This window comes from Lissotriton vulgaris, chromosome 10 (genome assembly GCF_964263255.1).
Source record: "Lissotriton vulgaris chromosome 10, aLisVul1.2, whole genome shotgun sequence".
Lineage (NCBI taxonomy): Eukaryota > Metazoa > Chordata > Amphibia > Caudata > Salamandridae > Lissotriton > Lissotriton vulgaris.
In genome coordinates this window covers 347,349,833-347,374,943 of record NC_141698.1, presented here as the reverse complement: position 1 = coordinate 347,374,943, position 25,111 = coordinate 347,349,833, and the positions used below count along the sequence as shown (strand labels likewise).

Sequence of the window (25,111 nt, the reverse complement as noted above, 5' to 3'; positions counted from 1 at the left end):
TTGTAGAGGTACATCCTGCGCAATTTCTCTGAATGAGGAATCACGAACTGCAGTGATTTGTATTATACCTGCTCCAGTGCTTGATTTGTAAAAGAATAAGTGCAAGGGCTCCAAGTTGTGCCAGTGGTTTGCAATAGCAAACACCAAGGGTGCTGAATACCTAGGTCGCACAGTTTTAATTCCATCTCATGCATCTCCAATCCACCACCAGACACTCCCTGCGCCTTTATCTCACTCTTGCAGGTTTCTGCTTTCTCCCTTTGTCACTGTTTTTGCCCGTCTCATTCTGCTTCTTTACCCCTTTTGGTCTCTCTCTTACTCTGGATCAAAGTCTGTTTTGAGAAAATGTGTGCCGCCAAAAGTGCAGCTTCATCCACAAGCACCAATCAAGCACTGACCTGCTCCCTGAGTGTGAGGGAGCCAATCACAGCTTCGGCTGTCACCCGCCAGACTCCCCACAGCAGTTTCTTGTATTAGGGGCGCTTGCACTGCTGCTGCTCTTGCTGTGTTGTTGTTGCACGTTAGTGCGGTTTAGAAAAAATCATTATAAATCTGAAAACGAGTGGCATCATCATTACTTGGTTCTAACGTTTCACTCTGTTCACAGCCACCATCTCAGACATCTGGAAACCAGGAAGACAACCCCGAAGATTCATTAACGGAATTAATTAGTTATTTTTTGTGCTGCAAGATGAACCTATGTGCTGGTAAGTCTCAGCAATAATATTATTTCAAATCCTTTCACTTGCTGTTTACATATTCATCATGTTTGCCCCAGTAATAACTGTACATACTCAATGCCTCTTGCTGCATAACTGTAATGAGATGTTTCAAAGTCAAGAATTGATCATGGACATATTGTGCCTGTCCATAAAGAACTAAAAAGACAACCTCAACTGGCAATAGTAGGTGCACATCTGATGACTAAACGGGTGTGGTAATAGCAGAAAATTCATTTAAATACGATCCGTGGACCACAGCATAGGGAAAAGTATGTGATTCTGATGCTACCTGTGCAAGAAACCCTACTGACTGTTAGCTCTGCAGAAAGTGCTGCAAGGCCCATGCTGTATTCCTGAATTCACACTAACTGTGGACACAAAGATAAGCAAGGTCATGTTACAGGTACTAGATATGAAGATAAAAGGGATGATGAGGTCGCATTGGTGTGTGTGTGGGGGGGGGCTGACGTACCATATGTCCCCCAACAATAAGTTGCCATTATTTTGCATACCCCGTAACTCCCTAGGAAACCATTTAAGAGGGACTTTTGAGGGGGCTTGCAACGTTCATCGGAGCCCCTCCCCCATCGGAATAGAAGCTGGGGGGGTCACATGTGCAGACACTGTGAGTGTGCCTGGAGCCATGCTATCTGTATTTTTACATACACACCCTGTTCCCCAGCTGTTCTGATAGGAATCACCCCAGCATGGTATACAGGCATGTTCCACTGACCTGAGTGCCTAAATGAATGTGCACCTGACTTTCGTTTTGGCTCTAGTGTCGTACAAATATAAGCGTGTGCACAGAGACATATGACTATCAAAGGTGCTGGACCAGTCACTTTAAGGGGTGCAAAAGTGTGCACTTATAACGAAAAGTGGAATACTGTCCCTGTCCTGGGCAGAACACACAAAGTGATGGCCGCAGCATGCTCTGTTTATTGAAACTGATAATGTGGCCAGACCCTATTATCTGTGTTACCTAGAGTGTGGCCTACACACCCTTTTTGTTCAAAGTTCCACTATCATGTGTATGCCCAGAACCTTTTTTGGCATCAAGTGTGTCTGGTTTGCAAGCGCATACAACATATGCAGTTGTGTGGCTCTGTGTGTGAGTGAGCCTGAGTATTGAAGCTAGTGGGATCCAATTTGCCCCTGTCTTGACTTGACACAAGATGGAGGAGGAGGACTACTTCTTGAGACAGAGGACATGTATTGTCTGCATTTCTTTGACTTGCAGTGCAGATCTGAATACTGAAGTGTGGGGGATGGAGTAAAGGCTACCTTTAGAAATTCCATCAAGACATGTGTTACCCAGGGTCTGTAGACAGTTTCTTCCTGCGCACTGGTATTTGGTTGACTGTAGGGATTGGGGTGAGACTTCATTTTCTATTGTGCTAGGTGAAGACATTTGTAAACCAGACATACATTTTTCCCAGTCCTGATTGCTACTTCAGAGATGCAGTGAACACCCAGCCGCAGAAACCTCACACTTCCATGTCTTGTAGGTACTCCAGTTTGGAGACAGCCCCTGTGGTACGTACCTTGAGAAGCATCACTGTTGCACCGTGAATTTGCCTGGAGAACAGGCTGAGAAGGAGACTTAAAAAGTGAACAACCTCACAACAGTTCTGAATTTTCAGACGGTGGATCCACATGCCTGTCTAGAAAGGAGTATAAAAACGGGGACCCAAACCACCCAGCTTTGTTCCTGATACAAGTCCTTCATGACCCAGGAAGAGAGCGCTTCTTAGAGAACTCAATGAATTCTTTGTGATCGGGGCAGGTGCCTCCCTGTCGGACAGTTTTCCAGTGTTAACGGGGCATCAGCTGCAGCCTGCATCTTCTGATGTACGAGTTAATCATCTTCCTGAGTGGCAAGAGGCCTGCCAACTGACAGAGGGAAGGAGTCTGTCTGACCCTGCGGCATTTCAAACAGTCCAGGATGAGAGAGGACCAGCATTTCTCAAATACTGAGGGGCATTCAGAGGAGGGTGACTATTTGAGGGCAAGTTAGAAGCAACGCACTTTGCAGAGGGTTTCTCAGTCATTTCCAAATGGTCCCTGGCTGGACCCACCTCAAGTATCTGTGCCTGACGGCCCAATCGGGGCTGCTACTGCTTTCAAGGCTGCATATGCCTGCAATAGTGTTGATGCTAACTGGATCTGCTCCTGATGAGCAAGGAAAAGGCTAATGCATCCCTGCTGCACCACCACGAGTAAGAACGGAAAAAACTTTGACAATGCATTTGACTTGCAAGGGAAAAACAGATAGGTGAGTGTTGGATAGTTCATTCGAGGTAGAACAAGAACTTGGTTGGTCATTCAAATGTCTGTAACAGAGATGTAGCTCTTGACGCCTTTTAGGAACTTCAGCTGGTACCAAACACTGTTAGCTGTCTGATTTACAGGCATGTGTAAAAGCAAATTGCTATTGCGGATGAACCCCAAGGACTTCAGGTTTCAAGGACTCCAGGTTTGGGTGAGAATCAGGGGTTGCATTCATAGCTGCAAGGAGAATTTCCATCACATGACTGCATGATTTGGGGAGTTGAGACGAAGAGGAGGAATTAAGTCATTTCGGGGATTAGTAGGAAGTCATATTAAGGAATCCAGAAGTGGACGGTACTGAGGACGTGGGAGAGCCTAAGGATATGATCTTCAGAGGCAACTCTTAAGTAAACGTGTCTGTCTAATGCATTTAGGGCCAGATGTAGGTGTCCATTTACCGACTGGTAACGGCCGATTTTGGCCGATTTCGGCCGTTACCGACCGGTAAATGGTCATTCCTGATGTAGGGGGCCTATTTTACCGATTCGGTAAATTTACCTAATTGGTAAATTTACCGAATCGGTAAAATACCGAATCGGTATTTTTACCGATTCGGTAACTTTGAGATGTAGGTGGGACTATTCTGAGTCCCACAGGCCTTACCGAATCGGTATTTTACCACCCAATCCTATTGGGTGGCAAAATACCGAATACAGGTGTGCATGCACACCTGTGCAATGTGACACACAGACATGCCCTTAGGGCATGTCTGTGTGCCACATGGCACACAAGTCCGGAATTGGGGTGCCAGAGGGTGTCAAAGTGACACCCCCTGCACCCTTGCAACAATCGGAATTTACTGAATCGGTAAATACCGATTCGGTATTCCACATTGATTCCTATGGGCTTCAAGGCCCATAGGAATCAATGGGGGATACTGATTTGGTATTTACAGAATCGGTAAATATTACCGATTCTGATTTACCTACATTTCCCCCCCTCTAATTTACCACTTCTTAAATACCGAATCGGTATGATTCGGTATTTAAGAAGTGGTAAATTAGAATTACCTACATTGGGCCCATAGTGAGCACAAAACCTGCAAATTTTTAATTCAGTTAATTGAATCAAGGGACAGTTTGGGAGTTGTATATTTCAAGGGATATCATGCAGGAGTTGCACAGTGATGACCAGGGCACATATTCTCTGGTGTAGAATGCGGTAATATTGTCTCCTCTCTACATCCCATGAAGCAGATACACAATCTTGTGACTGAAAATACATTTTATTTTATGCTGCAAGGATTTGAAAGGTGCTAAATTTCCCTCAGGAGAGGTATCCAGGTGCACTCGACCTCTATAGAGAGAAACAGGAAATAGAAAGGAATGGCTGTGTTGATGTTAGATCAGCCAATTCTTCAGGTTTTTTTAAAGATAAATTGTTGGACGGATGGAGAGTGGGGGAGGAGGTTCCCGGTTTAAACCACGAGGTAAGAGAAGGAATGTCCTCCAATGCACATGTGGCAGATGCATGGAATAACTGTAAGATTAAGTGTACTGGAGCAGAGAGCTCTAGTCAAGCTATATATGATTACCCTACTACTCAGAGAGTGATGGCCAGTGTCATAAAGTGCTTATTGCAAGTGACAAGCAACTTAAGGGTGACACGTTTATGAATATGTAGGCAATTTAGGACCTTGAGGTCTGGAGACATTGAGGTGCAAGCAGGGAGTTTGCAAACCAAGGAGGCAGCAGCGCTCTGTACAATGTAAGCGCTTATTGCGAGGTACTCAGGAATGTCGTCATAGAGCGTGTTGCCATAATCAAGATAGCTGGTGATCAGGGCTTGGGTAACTAACGGTCAAATGGGTGCTTATGGTGAGTCACCTGAATATTTTGAAAAGCATTCTGAGGATGCCAAAACAAGCAAAAGAGATGAAGGCCGTCTGCTCACTCATAAGGAGATTGTTGTCCAGAATGAATTCTAGGTTCCTGACTGACTTAGTAAGTACAGGCAGTTCGCCTCATTCTTTTTTTCCACCATGTCTCGCACTAACCAAGGTGGACTTGCCAAAGAGGACCACCTCTCTCTAATCTTCAGTAAACCCAGGGGTCTTTCCAAAATTGTCAATAGTGCCCGTGGGACCAGTTGTTGAATTTTTACCTGGCCGCTGCATTGCTCGAGTCCTCCCGCTGCCGCTCCTACGAACCCAGTGGCTGCCGAGTGGAGGACTCGGCTTCCCATCACCCTTTGCGGCGGCGCAGCCCGGACCTGTCATCCCTGCGCCTGGAGGCGCTACAAAAGCTGCGTGTCCCCGGTGGAGCTGGTGAGGCTTCAGTAAACCTAGGGGTCTTTCCTAAATTGCCAATAGTGACCGTGGGACCAGTTGTTAAATTTTTACCTGGCCGCTGCATTGCTCGAGTCCTCCCGCCACCGCTCCTACCATCCCCTCGGCTGCCGAGTGGAGGACTCGGCTTCCCATCACCCTTTGCGGCGGCGCAGCCCGGACCTGTCATCCCTGCGCCTGGAGGCGCTACTAAAGCTGCGTGTCCCCGGTGGAGCGGGTGTGGCTTCAGTAAACCCAGGGGTCTTTCCTAAATTGCCAATAGTGACCGTGGGACCAGTTGTTGAATTTTTACCTGGCCGCTGCATTGCTCGAGTCCTCCCGCCGCCGCTCCTACCATCCCCGCAGCTGCCGAGTGGAGGACTCGGCTTCCCATCACCCTTTGCGGCGGCGCAGCCCGGACCTGTCATCCCTGTGCCTGAAGGCGCTACTGAAGCTGCGTGTCCCCGGTGGAGCGGGTGAGGCTTCAGTAAACCCAGGGGTCTTTCCTAAATTGCCAATAGTGACCGTGGGACCAGTTGTTGAATTTTTACCTGGCCGCTGCATTGCTCGAGTCCTCCCGCCGCCGCTCCTACCATCCCCACGGCTGCCGAGTGGAGGACTCGGCTTCCCATCACCCTTTGCGGCGGCACATCCCGGACCTGTCATCCCTGCGCCTGGAGGCGCTACTAAAGCTGCGTGTCCCCGGTGGAACGGGTAAGGCTTCAGTAAACCCAGGGGTCTTTCCTAAATTGCCAATAGTGACTGTGGGACCAGTTGTTGAATTTTTACCTGGCCGCTGCATTGCTCGAGTCCTCCCGCCGCCGCTCCTACCATCCCCACGGCTGCCGAGTGGAGGACTCGGCTTCCCATCACCCTTTGCGGCGGCGCAGCTAGGACCTGTCATCCCTGCGCCTGGAGACGCCACTAAAGCTGCATGCCCCCCGCGTCGCGGGACGCCGGGCGAAGCCCGGGCAAAGGGCGGGCCCTCTAAGGCCCTCTGAGGCCAGAGGAGGCTAAGCTGGGCCCCCCCTTTGACGTGCCATCTACAGCGAGGACTGACTGTTCCTATATGTACATGAGTCTAGTAAGCAGACTCACCTAAAGCTTTTTTTTTTGTTTTTGGCCTCCCTGAGTATTGTTACATGCATGTTTACAGCTTGGACCGAGATAACATTAAAGGTCAAGTGTGTTCTAACTAGGTATCCACAGCTTTAAGTAGTACAAAAGGGGGTGGTGATGGACGGAGCATCTGAATCAATCAAACACTCACACCCAGTCAAAAGATCTGGGTTTAATCCATCACCGTTCTTTAGCCCACTCTGCCACCCGAGTTCAGACATGGCTATATGCAAATCAGTCTGACCCTGTGCCTCATGGGAACAGTCCAGCCCGAACTGCCAAGCCATGTCTTCCCTGGACCGGACACAAGCTTCCGAGGACCGGTTTCTGGCATTCCAGCCGTCTTCAGCCCGGCTTGCTTGAATCCAGTGGCAAAGTGAGCACGGGACTCACGTTGAGCATACCCTGCCACACTTATGGCGGCCAAAAGCGGTACAAAAGCGGGTGGGATCAGTCTGACCCTGTGCCTCATGGGAACAGTCCAGCCCGACGTGAGTCCCTTGCTGACTTTGCCACTGGAAGCTTGTTTCCGGTCCAGGGAAGACATGGCTTGGCAGTTCGGGCTGGACTGTTCCCATGAGGCACAGGGTCAGACTGATTTGCATATAGCCATGTCTGAACTGGTGTGGCAGAGTGGTCTAAAGAACGGTGATGGATTAAACCCAGATCTTTTGACTGAGTGTGAGTGTTTGATTGATTCAGATGCTCCGTCCATCACCACCCCCTTTTGAACCGCTTTTGGCCGCCATAAGTGTGGCAGGGTATTATCAGACGTGAGTCCCTTGCTCAATTTGCCACTGGATTCAAGCAAGCCGGGCTGAAGACAGCTGGAATGCCAGAAACCGGACCTCGGAAGCTTGTTTCCGGTCCAGGGAAGACATGGCTTGGCAGTTCGGGCTGGACTGTTCCCATGAGGCACAGGGTCAGACTGATTTGCATATAGCCATGTCTGAACTGGGGTGGTAGAGTGGGCTAAAGAACGGTGATGGAATAAACCCAGATCTTTTGACTGGGTGTGAGTGTTTGATTGATTCAGATGCTCTGTCCATCACCACCCCCTTTTGTACCCCTTTTGGCCGCCATAAGTGTGGCAGGGTATGCTCAGACGTGAGTCCCTTGCTCACTTTGCCACTGGATTCAAGCAAGCTGGGCTGAAGATGGCTGGAATGCAAGAAACCGGTCCTCGGAAGCTTGTTTCCGGTCCAGGGAAGACATGGCTTGGCAGTTGGGGCTGGACTGTTCCCATGAGGCACAGGGTCAGACTGATTTGCATATAGCCATGTCTGAACTGGGGTGGCAGAGTGGGCTAAAGAACGGAGATGGATTAAACCCAGATCTTTTGACTGGGTGTGAGTGTTTGATTGATTCAGATGCTCCGTCCATCACCACCCCGTTTTGTACCGCTTTTGGCCGCCATAAGTGTGGCAGGGTATGCTCAGACGTGAGTCCCTTGCTCACTTTGCCACTGGATTCAAGCAAGCCGGGCTGAAGACAGCTGGAATGCCAGGAACCGGTCCTCGGAAGCTTGTTTCCGGTCCAGGGAAGACATGGCTTGGCAGTTCGGGCTGGACTGTTCCCATGAGGCACAGGGTCAGACTGATTTGCATATAGCCATGTCAGAACTGGGGTGGCAGAGTGGGCTAAAGAACGGTGATGGATTAAACCAAGATCTTTTGACTGGGTGTGAGTGTTTGATTGATTCAGATGCTCCGTCCATCACCACCCCCTTCTGTACCGCTTTTGGCGGCCATAAGTGTGGCAGGGTATGCTCAGACGTGAGTCCCTTGCTCACTTTGCCACTGGATTCAAGCAAGCCGGGCTGAAGACGGCTGGAATGCCAGAAACCGGTCCTCGGAAGCTTGTTTCCGGTCCAGGGAAGACATGGCTTGGCAGTTCGGGCTGGACTGTTCCCATGAGGCACAGGGTCAGACTGATTTGCATATAGCCATGTCTGAACTGGGGTGACAGAGTGGGCTAAAGAACGGTGATGGATTAAACCCAGATCTTTTGACTGGGTGTGAGTGTTTGATTGATTCAGATGCTCCGTCCATCACTACCCCCTTTTGTACCGCTTTTGGCCGCCATAAGTGTGGCAGGGTATGCTCAGACGTGAGTCCCTTGCTCACTTTGCCACTGGATTCAAGCAAGCCGGGCAGAAGACGGCTGGAATGCCAGAAACCGGTCCTCGGAAGCTTGTTTCCGGTCCATGGAAGACATGGCTGAGCAGTTGGGGCTGGACTGTTCCCATGAGGCACAGGGTCAGACTGATTTGCATATAGCCATGTCTGAACTGGGGTGGCAGAGTGGGCTAAAGAACGGTGATGGATTAAACCCAGATCTTTTTACTGGGTGTGAGTGTTTGATTGATTCAGATGCCCTGTCCATCACCACCCCCTTTTGTACCGCTTTTGGCCGCCATAAGTGTGGCAGGGTATGCTCAGACGTGAGTCCCTTGCTCACTTTGCCACTGGATTCAAGCAAGCCGGGCTGAAGACGGCTGGAATGCCAGAAACCCGTCCTCGGAAGCTTGTTTCCGGTCCAGGGAAGACATGGCTTGGCAGTTCGGGCTGGACTGTTCCCATGAGGCGCAGGGTCAGACTGATTTGCATATAGCCATGTCTGAACTGGGGTGGCAGAGTGGGCTAAAGAACGGTGATGGATTAAACGCAGATCTTTTGACTGGGTGTGAGTGTTTGATTGATTCAGATGCTCCGTCCATCAAAACCCCCTTTTGTACCGCTTTTGGCCGCCATAAGTGTGGCAGGGTATGCTCAGACGTGAGACCCTTGCTCGCTTTGCCACTGGATTCAAGCAAGCCGGGCTGAAGACGGCTAGAATGCCAGAAACCGTTCCTCGGAAGCTTGTTTCCAGTCCAGGGAAGACATGGCTTGGCAGTTCGGGCTGGACTGTTCCCATGAGGCACAGGGTCAGACTGATTTGCATATAGCCATGTCTGAACTGGGGTGGCAGAGTGGGCTAAAGAACGGTGATGGATTAAACCCAGATCTTTTGACTGGGTGTGAGTGTTTGATTGATTCAGATGCTCCGTCCATCACCACCCCCTTTTGTACCGCTTTTGCCCGCCATAAGTGTGGCAGGGTATGCTCAGACGTGAGTCCCTTGCTCACTTTGCCACTGGATTCAAGCAAGCCGGGCTGAAGACGGCTGGAATGCCAGAAACCGGTCCTCGGAAGTTTGTTTCCGGTCCAGGGAAGACATGGCTTGGCAGTTCGGGCTGGACTGTTCCCATGAGGCACAGGGTCAGACTGATTTGCATATAGCCATGTCTGAACTGGGGTGACAGAGTGGACTAAAGAACGGTGATGGATTAAACCCAGATCTTTTGACTGGGTGTGAGTGTTTGATTGATTCAGATGCTCCGTCCATCACCACCCTCTTTTGTACCGCTTTTGGCCGCCATAAGTGTGGCAGGGTATGCTCAGACGTGAGTTCCTTGCTCACTTTGCCACTGGATTCAAGCAAGCCGGGCTGAAGACGGCTGGAATGCCAGAAACCGGTCCTCGGAAGCTTGTTTCCAGTCCAGGGAAGACATGGCTTGGCAGTTCGGGCTGGACTGTTCCCATGAGGCACAGGGTCAGACTGATTTGCATATAGCCATGTCTGAACTGGGGTGGCAGAGTGGGCTAAAGAACGGTGATGGATTAAACCCAGATCTTTTGACTGGGTGTGAGTGTTTGATTGATTCAGATGCTCCGTCCATCACCACCCGCTTTTGTACCACAGCTTTGAGTAGGCATCATGTCCTCGCCTGTCCTCAAAGAAAAATCCTTAGTGGGTGGAGGAGTAAAACGAGGGACATTAGATAACTATGTCATCAGGGCCACTATAGGAACTGACAGGGACATCGTACTCGCTGAGAGACGGGCCGAAAGACGTCGCTCTGTTGAGTTTATTAAGAACAAACGTTCATCTCTGGGTCCGTTACAGCTAGCCATTTCACCGCACACCAGCACGCATTGCGAAACCGAGGGTCCTGATGCATCTTTCGGTGATATTATACCTTACTCCTCCAAGATAGAACCCCTCCACTCGATCCAAATAATGATTTGATCATAAATCTTTCCGCTTCCTCAGGTAACACGACACGAGAGGCAGAAGCCTCGGCAGACACACTGTCACCATTAGTAGAGACTGCCCAAAAACCTAATAAAATTCCTAAAAATCCCCGACCACAAGGCCCTCCCCCAAAAAAAAGGAGAAAGGGGGGGAAGGGAACATGGAGAAACAAGATCAGTCATATTGATCCTGTCAAATCTAAGAGCTCCTCATTTGTTGCACCTACATTATCCGCACCAGCCATTCAACCACCCTCCCCAATACTAGAAACATCTGGCACTGACTTAATGGGAAGTACCGATAAACTGGTTAGATCCCTCATATTGCCTTTAGTAGAGAGACGAAAAAGAATAGCTCAACAGTTGGGGAACTTAGAACATGTAATCGAGGAAATTAAAGATGGAATTAAGGATGTACCAAGGCCCCTACTAGTGCCCGTAACCTCTGTATCATCTCCAAACATTATCGTCCAAAAGGCGATAAAAACTACAAACCAAACTAAATCGAAAACCCCGAATCCAATGCCCCCCAAAATAACTCGGCAAAATGTGAAAATTTGAGATAAAGAGGCTCAGGTGGGTGGAAAACCTAATCTCCCAGGAAGTCCCCAAAAATCTATTGGCCATGATGATTCTGTGAGGACATCCTTCCCTAAGAGGCACAATGCGGAGCTGCCTCCGGAAGCAGCTCTGCTTGTGGTGGTCCTCACCGGAGTCCCGGTTCTGAAGGATGGTAAGAGAGAAGACCAAAACCAGCTAAAATTTAAAGTCATATTTTGGCTCAGGCAGAACCGACCAATTCCGCCTAATGTAAATGGCGAAATTCTACACTTCAGGCACCTTCCCTGGTTAGGACCCAGTGTAAAGAACTTAACGGGGGATATCATCATAATAAATTTTAGAGACAAAAGGGCAGTCAGATATATTTTAGATTGGCATCCTCCTAATGGAAGGAATGCTATTACAGCCTGTGAATTGCCCTACTTTTATCCCAGAACTTTGATAACCCCTGTTACTAATCCCAGGCCTCTAGCCTATCATCAGGATGATCACATTAGACCCTTATTCCAACATCAGGTTGATCATTTGAGGCCCCAATTACACAACGAGATGATCGCCTTAGACCTCTATTTCAATATCAGGATCCTTGCTTTGGGTCCCTACCACTACATCAGTTTGATCACTCTAGACCCCCATTTCAATATCAGAATGATAATTTTAGGTCCCCAGGCTATTTCTATCCCCCACTGTGGAATAACCCTCCTACCCAGGAACGCAGGTCCAACCACCAACTAACTACAAGACCATTTTTGATCCCCACCCAGAACCGATATAACATTCTGTCAGGAATAGACGATATTAAATGACTAACAGCCACCCCAACTTCCTTAGATAATTCTAACATGCATATCCTAGACAAGCTGATCGTACCCCAAAAGGTTTCCCTATCTGAAGATTATTCTTACAGTTTCTCTCGCTCAAGCCCAAGCGATCCTCCTAATAAGGCCCAGGAAAACAGTATTTTGAATGAAGGGCCTTGGAATTTAATGCAAGATCCTTCCCCGTCGACCCAAGTTCAAATTGCGTACATTCATTTTAAACAACCGTATCTCCCTCCCAAGGTACAATCATCCAGTAGTTCAATCATATTTTGGAACGTAGCAGGTCTGCGTCCTAAAGTCGACCAACTTAACTGGCTAGAAACAATTAGAAATCAAAACGTAGTATGCTGCCAGGAAACATGGTCGGTGACTGCTATTCATCTTCAGGGGTATAGATCGTACCACTCTAGTGCACGTCCTTCCCTTTTCGGTAGACCCAAGGGAGGACTATCAGTATATGTATCTAATACCCTCCCACTTAAGGAAATCATCGAATTAAAAACCGAAGAGAACTATCAGATCCTCAAACTTTCATTGAAACAAGGGCACACATACTTTTTGGTGAATTTTTATAATAATTTGTCTCCACCAGAATTTGTCCAAGTGATAAATAGGATAAGTTCTGTCTTAGATGACCAACGCAGTAGATGCTCCTTTTCGCCTTTTAAGTTGATATGGGGTGGATATTTTAATATTACTTTATGTAAAGAATATAATAAGACTAACTGTGGCATTGTAGATGAAGGCGGTAGACCTCTAACACATTTCACTCACTCCAGTACTGGGAATATCTTAAATGAAAAGTTATTTACCCTAGGACTGGGATACGCGAATGAATTAGTTGAGCCTTCAATTGACTTTCCCCGGCAGGGGTTGTAACAGCATAATTGATTTCATCTTGATCTCCAACTATAAGAAGGACCAGCTGCTCACATTTTTAACTGGAGATGATATTAGTAGTGACCATTACCCCTACAGTGTTAGCATCTTAGTGCAGAGCGCACGTAACACAACTGGTAACCTTGGGTTATTAAACCATGAAGCCATAAGCATAGACAAAACAAACGGCTATTCGGTTAAATGGTCCAAAGTAGATCCGGATGTTATAACTACAAAGGTTATAACCAGAGCCCTTTCCATGTTGGAAACATGTTTAAATCTGCATTCCTCTGCAGAGCAGATTCTGACTGGTTTCATTAACATCACTAAGGTAATTAGCGAGGAGTTGCTTCGTAAGCAAAAGCAGAACTTCTCGCAAGATAAAGGCTGGTTTAATCCTGAATGTCGTAAGGCTCTTTCGCCCCTAAAAATAGCTTTACGCATACCTGTGAGGGATCAAGTTGAAATTAGGAAGCTGAGAAAGCTTTATAATCTGGCCATAAAAAAATGTAGGCAAGAAATCAAAAAAGATCTGTGGGTGAAGCTTCATGAGAGCTGTACTGGAAAGGATAGTTTTATGTTCTGGAAAGTGGTTAAATCACCCTTCTTGACTGATGTGAACCCTGGCCCCAGAATTGAGGTAGCAATCTCAGCAGAGGGATGGGTCTCTCACTTCTCGAAAATATTCTCAGCTGAAAGTCTGTATACAGACGAAAGTGGAGAGGGAGTATTTCCCAACATATCAACTTTCCCTATCGAACTATCTTTCAGTCATGATGAAGTAGTTAATGCCTTGTCATCCTCAAAGTCTGGTATGGCCCCTGGGCGGGACGGGGTACCTTTGGATATTTACACCCATACGCAGGAGCTCTGGTCGCCGGTACTGACCCGGGTAATTGAAGCTGCTCTAAAAGGGGGCCTTATAAAATCTTGGTCAACCTCTACCCTGCTGCCCATTTTTAAGAAGGGAGATCGTAACAACCCTGCATGTTACAGGCCCATCTCCCTCCTGGATTCCCTTGGTAAAGTCACTGGTGGGCTGATCCTAAATAGATTGCGGGTCTGGTCTGAGGCCAATAACATCTTGACAGACCTGCAATATGGCTTCCGGGAGGGCCTGGGCACTGTGGAGCAGGCGCTGAATCTCTCCCTTCTTATTGGGAAATATGTAGGGGCAAAGAAAGGTAACCTCCACTTAGTTTATGTGGATTTGACCGCAGCTTTTGACTAAGTTTCACACTCAAGGCTGTGGTTAATCCTAACAGAACTGGGCATAGATCCCCGATAATATCCTTCCTACGTGAACTGTATTCTGAAGCATCGGCCAGGGTTAGATTTGGGGTGAACGGGGAGCTTACCCCCCCTTCGCAGTCGCAAAAAAAAAACCTTAAAACTCATCTTTTCAGCAGATAGCCTTTTGTGGGAGGTGGGGGGACAGCCATTTCACTTATCACAGCGCGGGGACACGCCGGTGGCGTAACCAGGCGCTTAATAAATGTCCAAATATATATATATATATAAGGGAGTTAGACAGGGGTGTGTCTTGGCTCCCTTCTTATTTAATCTCTACACGAATGGTCTTGAGAAGGCCATGCTAGAGTAGAGTCAGGACTTACCAGCTATCGCCCGTCGTCCCATTCACGCGTTGCTCTACGCGGGCGACGCAGTGATCATGGCGCGAACCCCAATACAACTTCAGAATCTGTTAAATTGCTACTGTAAATTTATGGCCTCATTGGACCTTAAGGTTAATATAAAAAAAACTTTTGCTATGCATTTTGGTAAAAAGATAGCCAAGATAAAACCGATATTCATTGAAGAAGCCAAATTGGACTGTACTAACACCTAAACACCTACCCATACTTAGGTATTTTATTTGATAATAATTCTTCTTGGAAACAGGCCATTAGTAGTAGGCACCTTCTATTCTTGAGAGCTACTTCTGCCCTTTTTGTTTTTGCGCGTAAACTAGGGAAGCCTCCCCAAAAGAACGTATGCAAATATATCATGCAAAATGCCATAGTGTAGCTGTTTACGGTGCTGGGGTGTGGGGCTATGTACTCGTGGACATCTTACAGAGGGTAGAGAACAATGTTACCAGTTTTTTGTTAGCCGTCCCGTAGTGTTCTCCAACGTTTGGTTGCCATATCGAACTGGGCATGGATTACATTGCTGACTACATCAAAATCCAGCCAATATGACTATGGCACCGCATCTGGTCAACGGAGCAGTGTAGTATAACACGTGCATTAATTTCAGACTGTTTGACACTAGATAATTGGTCAGATATCCTGTGACTTTCTTAAGGATTTGGACCTGTCTACATATTTTAAAGAACCTTCCATTTTATCCACTATAACAAGAAATACTTAAAAAATGTTATGTTTGTCACATCTAAGAGAATTACGTACAGCCCAAGAAATTAATAAAGTCTCAAACCGACAAATTTTAACTATTCAATGTACTCAGGGCATTCAACCATATCTCACCTTTTGTCTAACCATTTACGAAAAATACCTGTTGACTCGGTTCAGGTTCAATATATTTTTTCGTTTGGTTACATTTCCAAAGAAACAAGACTGGTCTACTCCATCTACCCGGTGTCCTTGTGATGGTATATCCGAACAGTCCACTATCCATGTAATATTGTTCTGTAAATTTTATGAATCACCTTGCAAGCGTTGGATTACTCCAATATTGTTATCCCTGGGTTTGAGAAGATGCTGTCCTGCTTTTATGCCGTTACAACATTTAGAATCAGTATTTATTGCTAAATGCATTGCCATGTTTCTTAAAATCTGCCTAAAAATTCCTTGCAAACATGATTAATTGTAGTTCCAGTGTTTTAGAATTATTACAGTTATTTATCTTTTTATATTTTTGTAACGAACTCTTGTTCTTTTAAAACTATGTATGTTGATTCTCATCTGTACTTTTTGTGGTTCCTTTAAAATTTGGAAACCGAATAAAAGTTATTTACTACTACTACTCTCTAATCTCCATTGAGCTTTAAACAGTTTTTCTTTATCCAGCTTGCACTTGGTACATGTAGACAGTGAATTTGACCCTAGTTTCCGGGACGTTTTCAGTAATTGACGCAATGAGCTGGATATCAATGTGAATTTCTACTTGCAGAGGAAGGCTAATTTTGACTAATAGGACATACTTTAAAGTGTTAGATTATTTTATGAGCCCCCTCAAATGTTTAACTAAATTATCTGACTTTTATATATTTTTATTTCTTGGTACATAGATGTGGAGTTAGGTGTAGAAAATCTGTACATACTTATTTATCAGTATTTTGTCCTCAATATTTTGGCTTTGATATTAGGGAAGTACAATATTCAGTGCTCAATATTTTGGACCCACACTTTAAGTCCATTCATCTAAACACCTCATGATATTTTATTCTCAATGGAGAAAATCTTATAAATGGGATAATATATATTTGCAAATTACGCACACATTAATTTCCTTTACCATATGTTGAAATATGGAATTTGAAGAAAAGTCTTCACTCTAATGAGTTACAAGGGAGTGTAACAAAATATAGTTAATTTATGGAAATCGGAAAACTGTATAGAAATCTGTATCCATGTGAAAACGTACTCTGAGAAAACGTTTTTTTACAAAACAAATGACTCCAAAATTTAGACTACATATTTCACAACATTATGTAACTATCTCCCTACAAATATCGCTACCAGAATGTAATTGCTAAATCCAATCAAACTGGCTTCCTACATATTTTAGGAACGGTCTCATATATTTGTAAGTCCAGTCCTATTACAACTAAGGGCAAGTAGGTGATAACATGATTAGGTTCAAATCGGAATCTTCATAGGAAGATATTAATCAATGTACAATTGATGGTTGTGCTAATCTAAATTTTTGAGTCTAATTGCTTGCAGAAGATAACATTTAATTAATTAAGTCCTTTCTATAAGTACAATGCAATTCACTCCAGGAATACTGCTAAAATGAGCTTCATGAAGAATCGCTTGCCGAAAGGAGTCATCTAAAAACCAAGGAAAGAATCACCTTATAAACAAGGGTGAAAAAGAAGGTTAATTAAAATGGGGAACAAATGAAGAAGAATATGACATGTTATATTTCAGTGTGAACTAAATATTATATTTAGTGAAAAATTATATATTGGAAAGATTTCCTATTCATTTCCTACTTTTCCTTACTTAATTTGATAGCCATCGGACACTCTGCTAGCAAAATAGTTTCTAGGTTATACATTTATGTATTTTTGTGAACCCCTTATTGCCTAAAGAGTTAGCATTCAGCTAGATGTATGTTATATTATGTAGGAAGTTGAAAATTAAAATATAAGAATGGTATTTTAGAAACATCCACATTTTCAAATTATTGCCATTTTAGAACGTTATTTTTTAAAACGTATTTTTTATCAGAAAAGTGCACATATTTTTGATTATCACTTTTGAAAATATTGATGTGCAAATAAATGTTATATTTTTCTCTAGAAAATGGAATGTTTAAAGTTATCATGATTTTGAAACCTATTGGGATTTTGAAAACGATTACCATACTTTTAAGGAAAAGATCAAACATGTTTTGGAAACAAAATTGTCAGACTGAGCGAAAGAGGTCACATTCTTGATGGGAGTTAGAGCTGATCTCCAAACTTCTCTGAGAAATCTGTAGCTTATTTTTGATATCTTGGCAGGAGCAGAAAGGATTTACTCAGCAAAAAAGTGCATGTGACACATGGACACCAAAATCAAAACAACATTAGAGTTCAGCAACAAGCACAATACATTTCCCAAACCAAAGTAGCTAAAAAGACCTAATCTAATTACAAAAATAATACAAATTAATTTTAAAAAAAGGCTGAGATGTTTACTGCATTTAAAGCAATTTCTGGCAGCGAACTATTAAACATACCAAGGTTTTACTTATGCATCACTGAAATGACCGGGACTGGGCCACACTTGCATTTGTTTTTTAGCACTGAAACTAAGCAATTGCCTCATTTTAAGAAAATATACTTTTTGGAAAACATTATTCTTTAAATCACAGTTTCATTGACATGTAGTAAATGAATGTTTAGAAAGTAGTGATACAAACAAATATCCATCCATTTTGAACATCATTTCTGGTGCTTCAGGTGTTCCCCTTATGTCCACAGAATATTTCTTGGGCACTATGCTGCCAGTTCAAGAGGGAAAGGGATTTTGTTCACTTACAGTCCATGGCCACAGCTCCTGTTTTGGACTGAAGTCTCAAATCATATTAGAGCACGCTGCTGCCTTGTAGAGGACTGCAAGGGCCACGATACACCACCAGCTTACGGGAGGGGAGGAGGAGCCACACCCCTTTGCGCATAAAGAGCTACTTTGATCCCAGCTGCGTGGGATGTGCTCTGCCTAGGAGGGGACTGCAAACCCCATGGTGACCACCAGCTGACACAAAGGGAGGAGGAGCCATACCTCCTATGGGCATGTATTCCTACTTCAGTCCTCACTGCGCATGACAGCGTGCTGGCTAAGGGCGGGTTCATTCATGACCGTCTGCGACAGAAAGCGGCAGGGCAAGGCCACACCTCTTGATCCTGCACCTGGATAGTGCCTGGACATTGCTGGTGAGCCTGTTATCTCAGCCGTACTATTGGATTTATGGAGTGCCCCTCTGTTTTCTTTCTTTAAAAAAAAGAAAAAAAATCCCATGGTTCCACTTTCAACTGTGATTAATTAGATTCCACTATATACTGATCTGCTACTGAAGTTTTTTATGGGAAAAAGAAAGGCAGCCGACCATCCTCGGGGTGCTGGGAATAAACATATGACCGCTCTGAGAGATGAGGCTGAAAACTCTACAGGTTAATGACAACTTAATAGTGGAGGTAGAGGATATCCTCAATAAAGGAGAAACCTGCATGCGGTGCAGGCTTTCAAGGTTTTAAAATCTAACACAACTCAATTTTACAAAGAGAAGCCAAATTAAGTTTATCCTAGTGCAACACACCCCCGCCAACTAACTAAAAGTAGAGAAGGCAAGGGCCATGAACTCTGTTACTTCGCATGTCACACAGCTAGCCTCTACCAACAGCCAGCTGCAATTGGAAGCTCTACCACCTCATCAACCCACCAGTTTGACCCTCTTAATCTCTATTAATCATCATATTCCTCTAACTAGCCTAGACAAAGAAAGGGAACTGCCTTTTACTTCTGATCTGGTACCTAATGCTTTGTGTTTTGACAATATTAAAACCCTTTTTAGTAGTTTGAAATGAACTTAATATTGCATGAAATGCTGTTTTTGCTTTATTAGAAACTAAAAATAGCCTAAAAATAGCCTAATAAAGAATTTGTTATCACGCCAGACTTGTAATAATCCAGCCTGTCAAACAGTACAGTCCAATTGAGTTCCCAGTTCAGCTAACTCTGATGGAACATCACTGGGTAATTTTGCCACAGGGAACAGTCATTCATCTTTCATTCCTACCTGTCTCTTATTAATGATCACAACTGCTCAGGACATGGGGGTAGTTGTGTAGTAAAGAATGCTCTTTCTATAAATTTACAGGTAGTAAACAATTAAAAGTATTCTCCACTCGTTCCTCTGATCCTAACTTGCTGGGGCAAACACCTGCACCAGATGCGCTAAGTAAGATTCAAACAGAGATTTTTTCAGGTAGGGACACTAGTGCACACTTGTCCAACACTGATCAGTTGGTTCTTCCTCCCAAAGTTAAACCTTTTGTAGCTGTTTTGGTAAATGTGCCCCCGCTTATGTAGAATGTCAGTGAAAATTATTGTAAGTTAATGAAGTAACACATTGGCTAACTACAAGGGCTGGGAAAGTTAGCTTTTACACTCAAATTGACATGGTACATAGGGTAGGATGGTGGGGCGCAATAATGGCAATTGCACAGTAGTTAATTTTAGTAATAGTTGAGCTGCAGGCAGAATCCTTGCCTCTTCTGAGGGCAAGGAAGTTTCAGCTATGAATTTCGGCTACGGCCATTGGGGTTTTTCTATAGGCCGGACATTGTGCAAAGTCTGAGAACTCCTAGGCTTACCTCATTCTTGGCAAACTAAGGTCATCTTGAGGTACATCTTAGGCATATTAAGGCATCTGCTACCTCCCTCCCACTCTCGATTAGATTTAATGGTCTCAATACACTTGTGAAAGTGAATTGACGAACTCCTACTGATCGCAATATATTTACCGGCTTGACCAGCTTAGTTTTTTGTCGTGGAACATAGCAGGGCTTTAGGAGAAGGCCAATGATTTGAATTGGTTAGATTTCATTAGGCCTCAATGCATACTGGCCCTTCAAGAAACCTTGCCAGTTAGAAATATACCCTTCTTAGATGGTTTTTGTAATTTCTCTCGCCCAGCTATTCCATCTTCTTCTGGGCAAGCTGAGGTGGGGGCAGGGGTCTATCCTAATATCAATGACCTTGAACTGTCTGATTGAAGAGTTAGAGACAAACTCTTCAAATTTAATGGTGGTTTTCTTCACTTTCCTTAATAAAACAAATCCGTTGAATTTAAACAACTGTAATTCTAATGGTCATTCCTTCCATTCTGATGTTATTGCCTCTATGGGTATGGCTCAGGAGAAATAGAAGACCTTTTCTTTAGCCTCTGGCTCAAGCTCTACTCTTTTCTTGCACAATAGTCACTATGGGTGATTTTATTATCCATCCCTGTCAAAAAGTTTGTCTGTTCTTCAAGGATTTCCCCTTGGGGGAGAGGATGTTGCCTAACAGCTAGGGCACTCAATCTCAAATCTTGGAAACCAGGTTCGAATCTTGGCAATGACGCTCAACATCTTGTGATTCTGGGCAAATCCCTTAATCTCCACGTGCCTAACAAAAATGAATGAGTCCTTGTGAAATGCAACTGGTGCTCTTGTTAAACGCTCCGATACCTGATACCTTCGCTTCAAGTTTGCGCAAAAAAAAACTCCAGGAAAAAAACCCTCTATTTTTTAGTTCAGTCTTTGAATCTGGTTATACCAATCTCTTCGGGACCTCCTACCTATGTTGGTAGAGGCTGTGAAATATTAATGGAATACATATTAATGTCCTCACCTTTATCCTATTTTCTGACTGACTACAGGGTTCTATTGTCTGGTTGAAGTTATTACAATCCACCGGTATTACTGTTAAAGTATTCAAGTCAGAAATTGCTTCTGTCGACCCCTGGCACCAAACATCTAGCTCCCATGGATCAGGGCAGATGCCTGAAATGGATAAAAGTGATCCCAGAGGAGTTTTGTGAAAACTTGTTTTGTTAGAGGAGTAATGAGCTTGAATGCTGCATAAACCCCAACTCTGTGCCTCAAGATGTCTGAAATGCATTTTCTATACTCTGTGAAAATGTGAGGGACTCCCTAATTGTTAATAGTAGAGGCCCTACTGTTACCGGGGTGGAACTTTAGTTTGATCAGGTGTGTTCCCAAGGCCCTTCACGATCTAACGAAGACCCTCAAGCATTCCCGAAGGGGTAGAAGGGAGGTGAAACTTCTATGTGGTCTTGTATAAAGGCTATTAAGAAAAGAAAAGAGTCTCTTAAGGACAATGCTTAGGGTCAGTTATTGAGTGAAGGCCTCCATCATGATGGTGCCACTTTTGGAGGGTTCTTCACAGTCCAATTCTAGGAGCTGAAGACATGCCAATTTTGACCTCAGTGATAGACGAGGATAAATGGTTTGATCATTTTTAACATATTTACTCCCTTGATGTAGGGACAGATCCTTTAATCCAACCTGCCATGCTGGAACAGTTGAGAAACTCCAAACTCTCTTTTGCTACTGAAGAAGTTGTGAGTGATATATTGAGATTAGCTGAAAATAAGGCAATGGGCTCTGCCTGAGTTGCATTAGATCTGTTTAGGAGTGATTCGATAATCCGGCCCACTTGTTATTCAAGGTACTAAATGATGCTGTGTTGTCAGGTCCTCCTAGTTCATGGGCTTAATCCATCATTGTGCCCATTTTCAAAAACGTTGTTCCTGGGGGACATTCATAGGGACATGTGTGCGTCTGTGAGGGTTGGGTGGAATCGTTGTTTTACAAGATCTTTTTCCATAAATGAGCTGTTATGCAGGGGTGTATCCTGGCACAATTCTTGTTCACCATTTATACTAATCGCTTAGAGGTACTGTTGCTAGACAAAAAATATGATGTTTCCGATATGGGCTCCAGTTAGTTACCAGTTCTGCTTTATGCAGATGATGCCATTCTAATTTCATGGACAGCCATAGGGATGCAAATGTTACTTAAAACCTTTGCAGATGTTGATGGGTCATTTAGATCTCTCCATAAAGCACACATAATCATATGTATTGGTCATCAGTGCTTAGCCCACTAAAAATAAAGCTTTTTGGTAATAAATAAGAATTACACAAGGTCATACTTTGAGCTCCCTGGATATTTTGTTTGATTATAGAAACACTATGGGACCTCTGTTCACTTCAAAAAGGTTAATGTTCGCTCCTGGGGAACAGTCATGGATTTTGGCATAGGGTTGAGTAAGAAACCAATTAAGTCCCTTCTCCTAGTCTACAACTCCAAATGTGTATCTGCCACATGCTATGGTAGGGATATATAGGGGTTACAAGATCTAAGTGTCATCTAGGTTGAGGAGAATAGGTTTGCCAGGCGTATAGCGGCTGTTTTGCAAAGTATTTCAACCTTTCTTGCCGATGAGGAATTGGGTCCTAAATATATCTTGGATACTGTCACACTGTTACAGTAGATATCTGTATGGTACAAGAATGAGCCAATCTTGAACAGAGTGATTATTAGGGACTGTCCTACCCTGGACAATGTAAGAGCAATCTCATAGCTCAAATATATCACATCAGAGCTTACTACATTAGGTCGCCCGGATTTATTTATTTCATACTGCAAAATGATAACTAAAGCAGATTATGAGTGGGTTTGCTGCTTTAAGGGAAGGTAAAAAATTACAGAAACCTGCTGCTGATGTCCATTGCTTGATGAAAACTGTACTTCCAACTGAACGGTACTTGACATCGACCTATATCGAGGCTGTCTTGCCCAGCCAAGCTTGTCGAAAAGCTTATAAATTTGCAACTGACAGCCTTTTTGGATGACACTCTTTCGCTGGATGACACATAATTTAGGTTGCACAAGGCCATTATACCTAGTCAGCACTAATAGTGGCCACAGAGGTAAACAAGGCATCCGTGGACAAGGGCGGAAATACTGCCCTTGTCCTACCTGACCTATCTGCAGCGTACGACATGGTCAATCATGATCTCTAGATTGACCGTTTGGGGGGTAGGGATTTGAGGGTGTTGTGTTCTCACTATTGAACTCATTCCTGACCATGGTCAATCTGTTTTCCTAAAAGATATTACATCTGAACCTTTTTCTGTACCATGTGGGGTTCCACAAGGCTCGGGTTTAAGCCTAACTATTTTCAACATGTACGTCACATCTCTAATGAAATCTTTTGCGTTGTTATTGTTGTCGTACGTTGTCATACCCAGATCATGATCTCTCTCTCTAGCAAAGGCTCAGACATGAGCATCATATTTCATAACTGTATGAGTACTGTGAGCCAATGGATGGACAATTGTCTTAAATTGAAATTCTCAAAAATTGAAATCTTCCTATTTGATAACAACACCTCTTTCTGGTCTCCTGCTTGGTTGCCAGATAAACTTGGTTCTCCTACGATCCGAGTAAAATAAATGAGAAATCTTGGTGTTTAAATTGATAACAGACTCCCATACACGGAAAAGTCAATCAAGTGATCTCTACCTCCTTTTACACCTTGCGTGTTACCAAGAAATGTGATCTATGGAAAGCAGTCATTATAGCCTTTGTGCTATTTAGAGTTGAATATTTAATAATGTGGCTGTTCCCTCCAACAAGCTTTCCTCCTGAAGAAGCAGGAGTTGTGTCATTTACACTGCACAGAACTGAAACTTGCTCCCTTTAGGACTGAAAGCAGCTCCATCCCTGCTCTTGTTTTGAAAAACGTTGAAAACCTGGCTCTTCAGCCAATAGTATTCCAGCTTGCCCTGTAAAGCCTAATTTCCTGGCTTTTTAGCCAAAGCATCTGCAACCTGCTCACTAACCCTGTCACTTAGCGCCAAGATGCCTCCGGGTATTTGCTTGCGCTTTAAAAATATATAAATTAAATCAAATCACATGGGTGACTAAAGCTTAGCACTGCCAGTTATTTTTTTTTTTTTAATTTTTAAACCCTTTATTGAAAAAGTGCACACTGCTATTCAGCCTAACATCCCGGAGGCAAGGCAGTACGGTGAATCAGGAGAGCAATAGTGCAAGAACAATTGCAACAGTACAGTGAAGGTTGTTTTTATATTTTATGTAGTAAAGAGAACATAGAACAAGAAAAGAAGAAAACGCCAAGGGCGTGAAAGAGTGGCAATGGAGTAGAAGAAGCCTTCGAGGTGTTGGAACAGGGCAGGGGGACAGCGTGCACAGAAGCACGAGTACAGGAGAATAGACCAGGATAAAGGGGGGGAAAAAGAAGAAACAGGATTCAGCAGTATAACGTATCACAGTTGGTGTCACAGGTCATGGTGACAAATGTTCCTCCAAAGAGACAGGTTCCGGGGGCAAGCAAACATCACCCCTGTAAGCATTCCAAGCCCCCCACACTTTCGACCACTTTTTGGGCTTACCCCTGGCAACATAGACCATCTTTTCCCTAAACATACACCAATCCATGTTGGCTTTCCATTGTACCACCAGGGGAGCCGTCGGAGCCCCCCATTTCTGCGCAATGTCGCGTTTGGCCACCATGTTGCCAAGGGTCACCCACTGCGTCTGAGCCACATTGTGATCGGATGGCTCCCAGATGTTGAGGAGAGATCTCCTAGCTTCCGCAGTTGCCACCACCCCAGTCACCTCATCCATAATCCGGTGCACACGTCTCCAGTAAGAAGCTATGATGGGGCATTCCCAAAGAATTTGCAGGAAAGTAGCAGAGGCGCCACAGCCACGGCGGCAGAGCCCATCGATCGAGTAGCCCATATGCACAAGCCGGGGGCCAGTCACGTACACCCTGTGCAAGATCTTAAACTGCACTAGCCGAAGACGAGAGGAAATGGCGACCTCCTTAGGGGAAGACACAGCGCTCTGCCAGTCCTCGTCGTCGATCTCCAGGCCGTCACGCACCCACTGATCCCGCACGCCGAGGAGGAGGTCAGTGCGAACATTAATTAATTTCTTATACGACAGTGAGATAGCACTGTCAGGCATATGACCGTCCAACACCCTGTCCTCCAGCGGGGAGCTTTCTGGAATCGCCCGGTCTGCCGGCTTAGCAGAGAGTAGCGCGTGTCGCAGCT

The 25,111-nt window shown here is 44.7% G+C and overlaps 1 long non-coding RNA gene across 1 annotated transcript in view; it reads left to right on the top strand.

The window, feature by feature from the left end:
* Positions 1–25,111, top strand: part of LOC147685223 (uncharacterized) — a 47,590-nt gene that overhangs the window by 8,689 nt on the left and 13,790 nt on the right. The window contains exon 2 of the long non-coding RNA XR_015300417.1: positions 608–707. This is a non-coding gene — a long non-coding RNA (uncharacterized LOC147685223). The remainder of the gene's footprint in view (positions 1–607; positions 708–25,111) is intronic.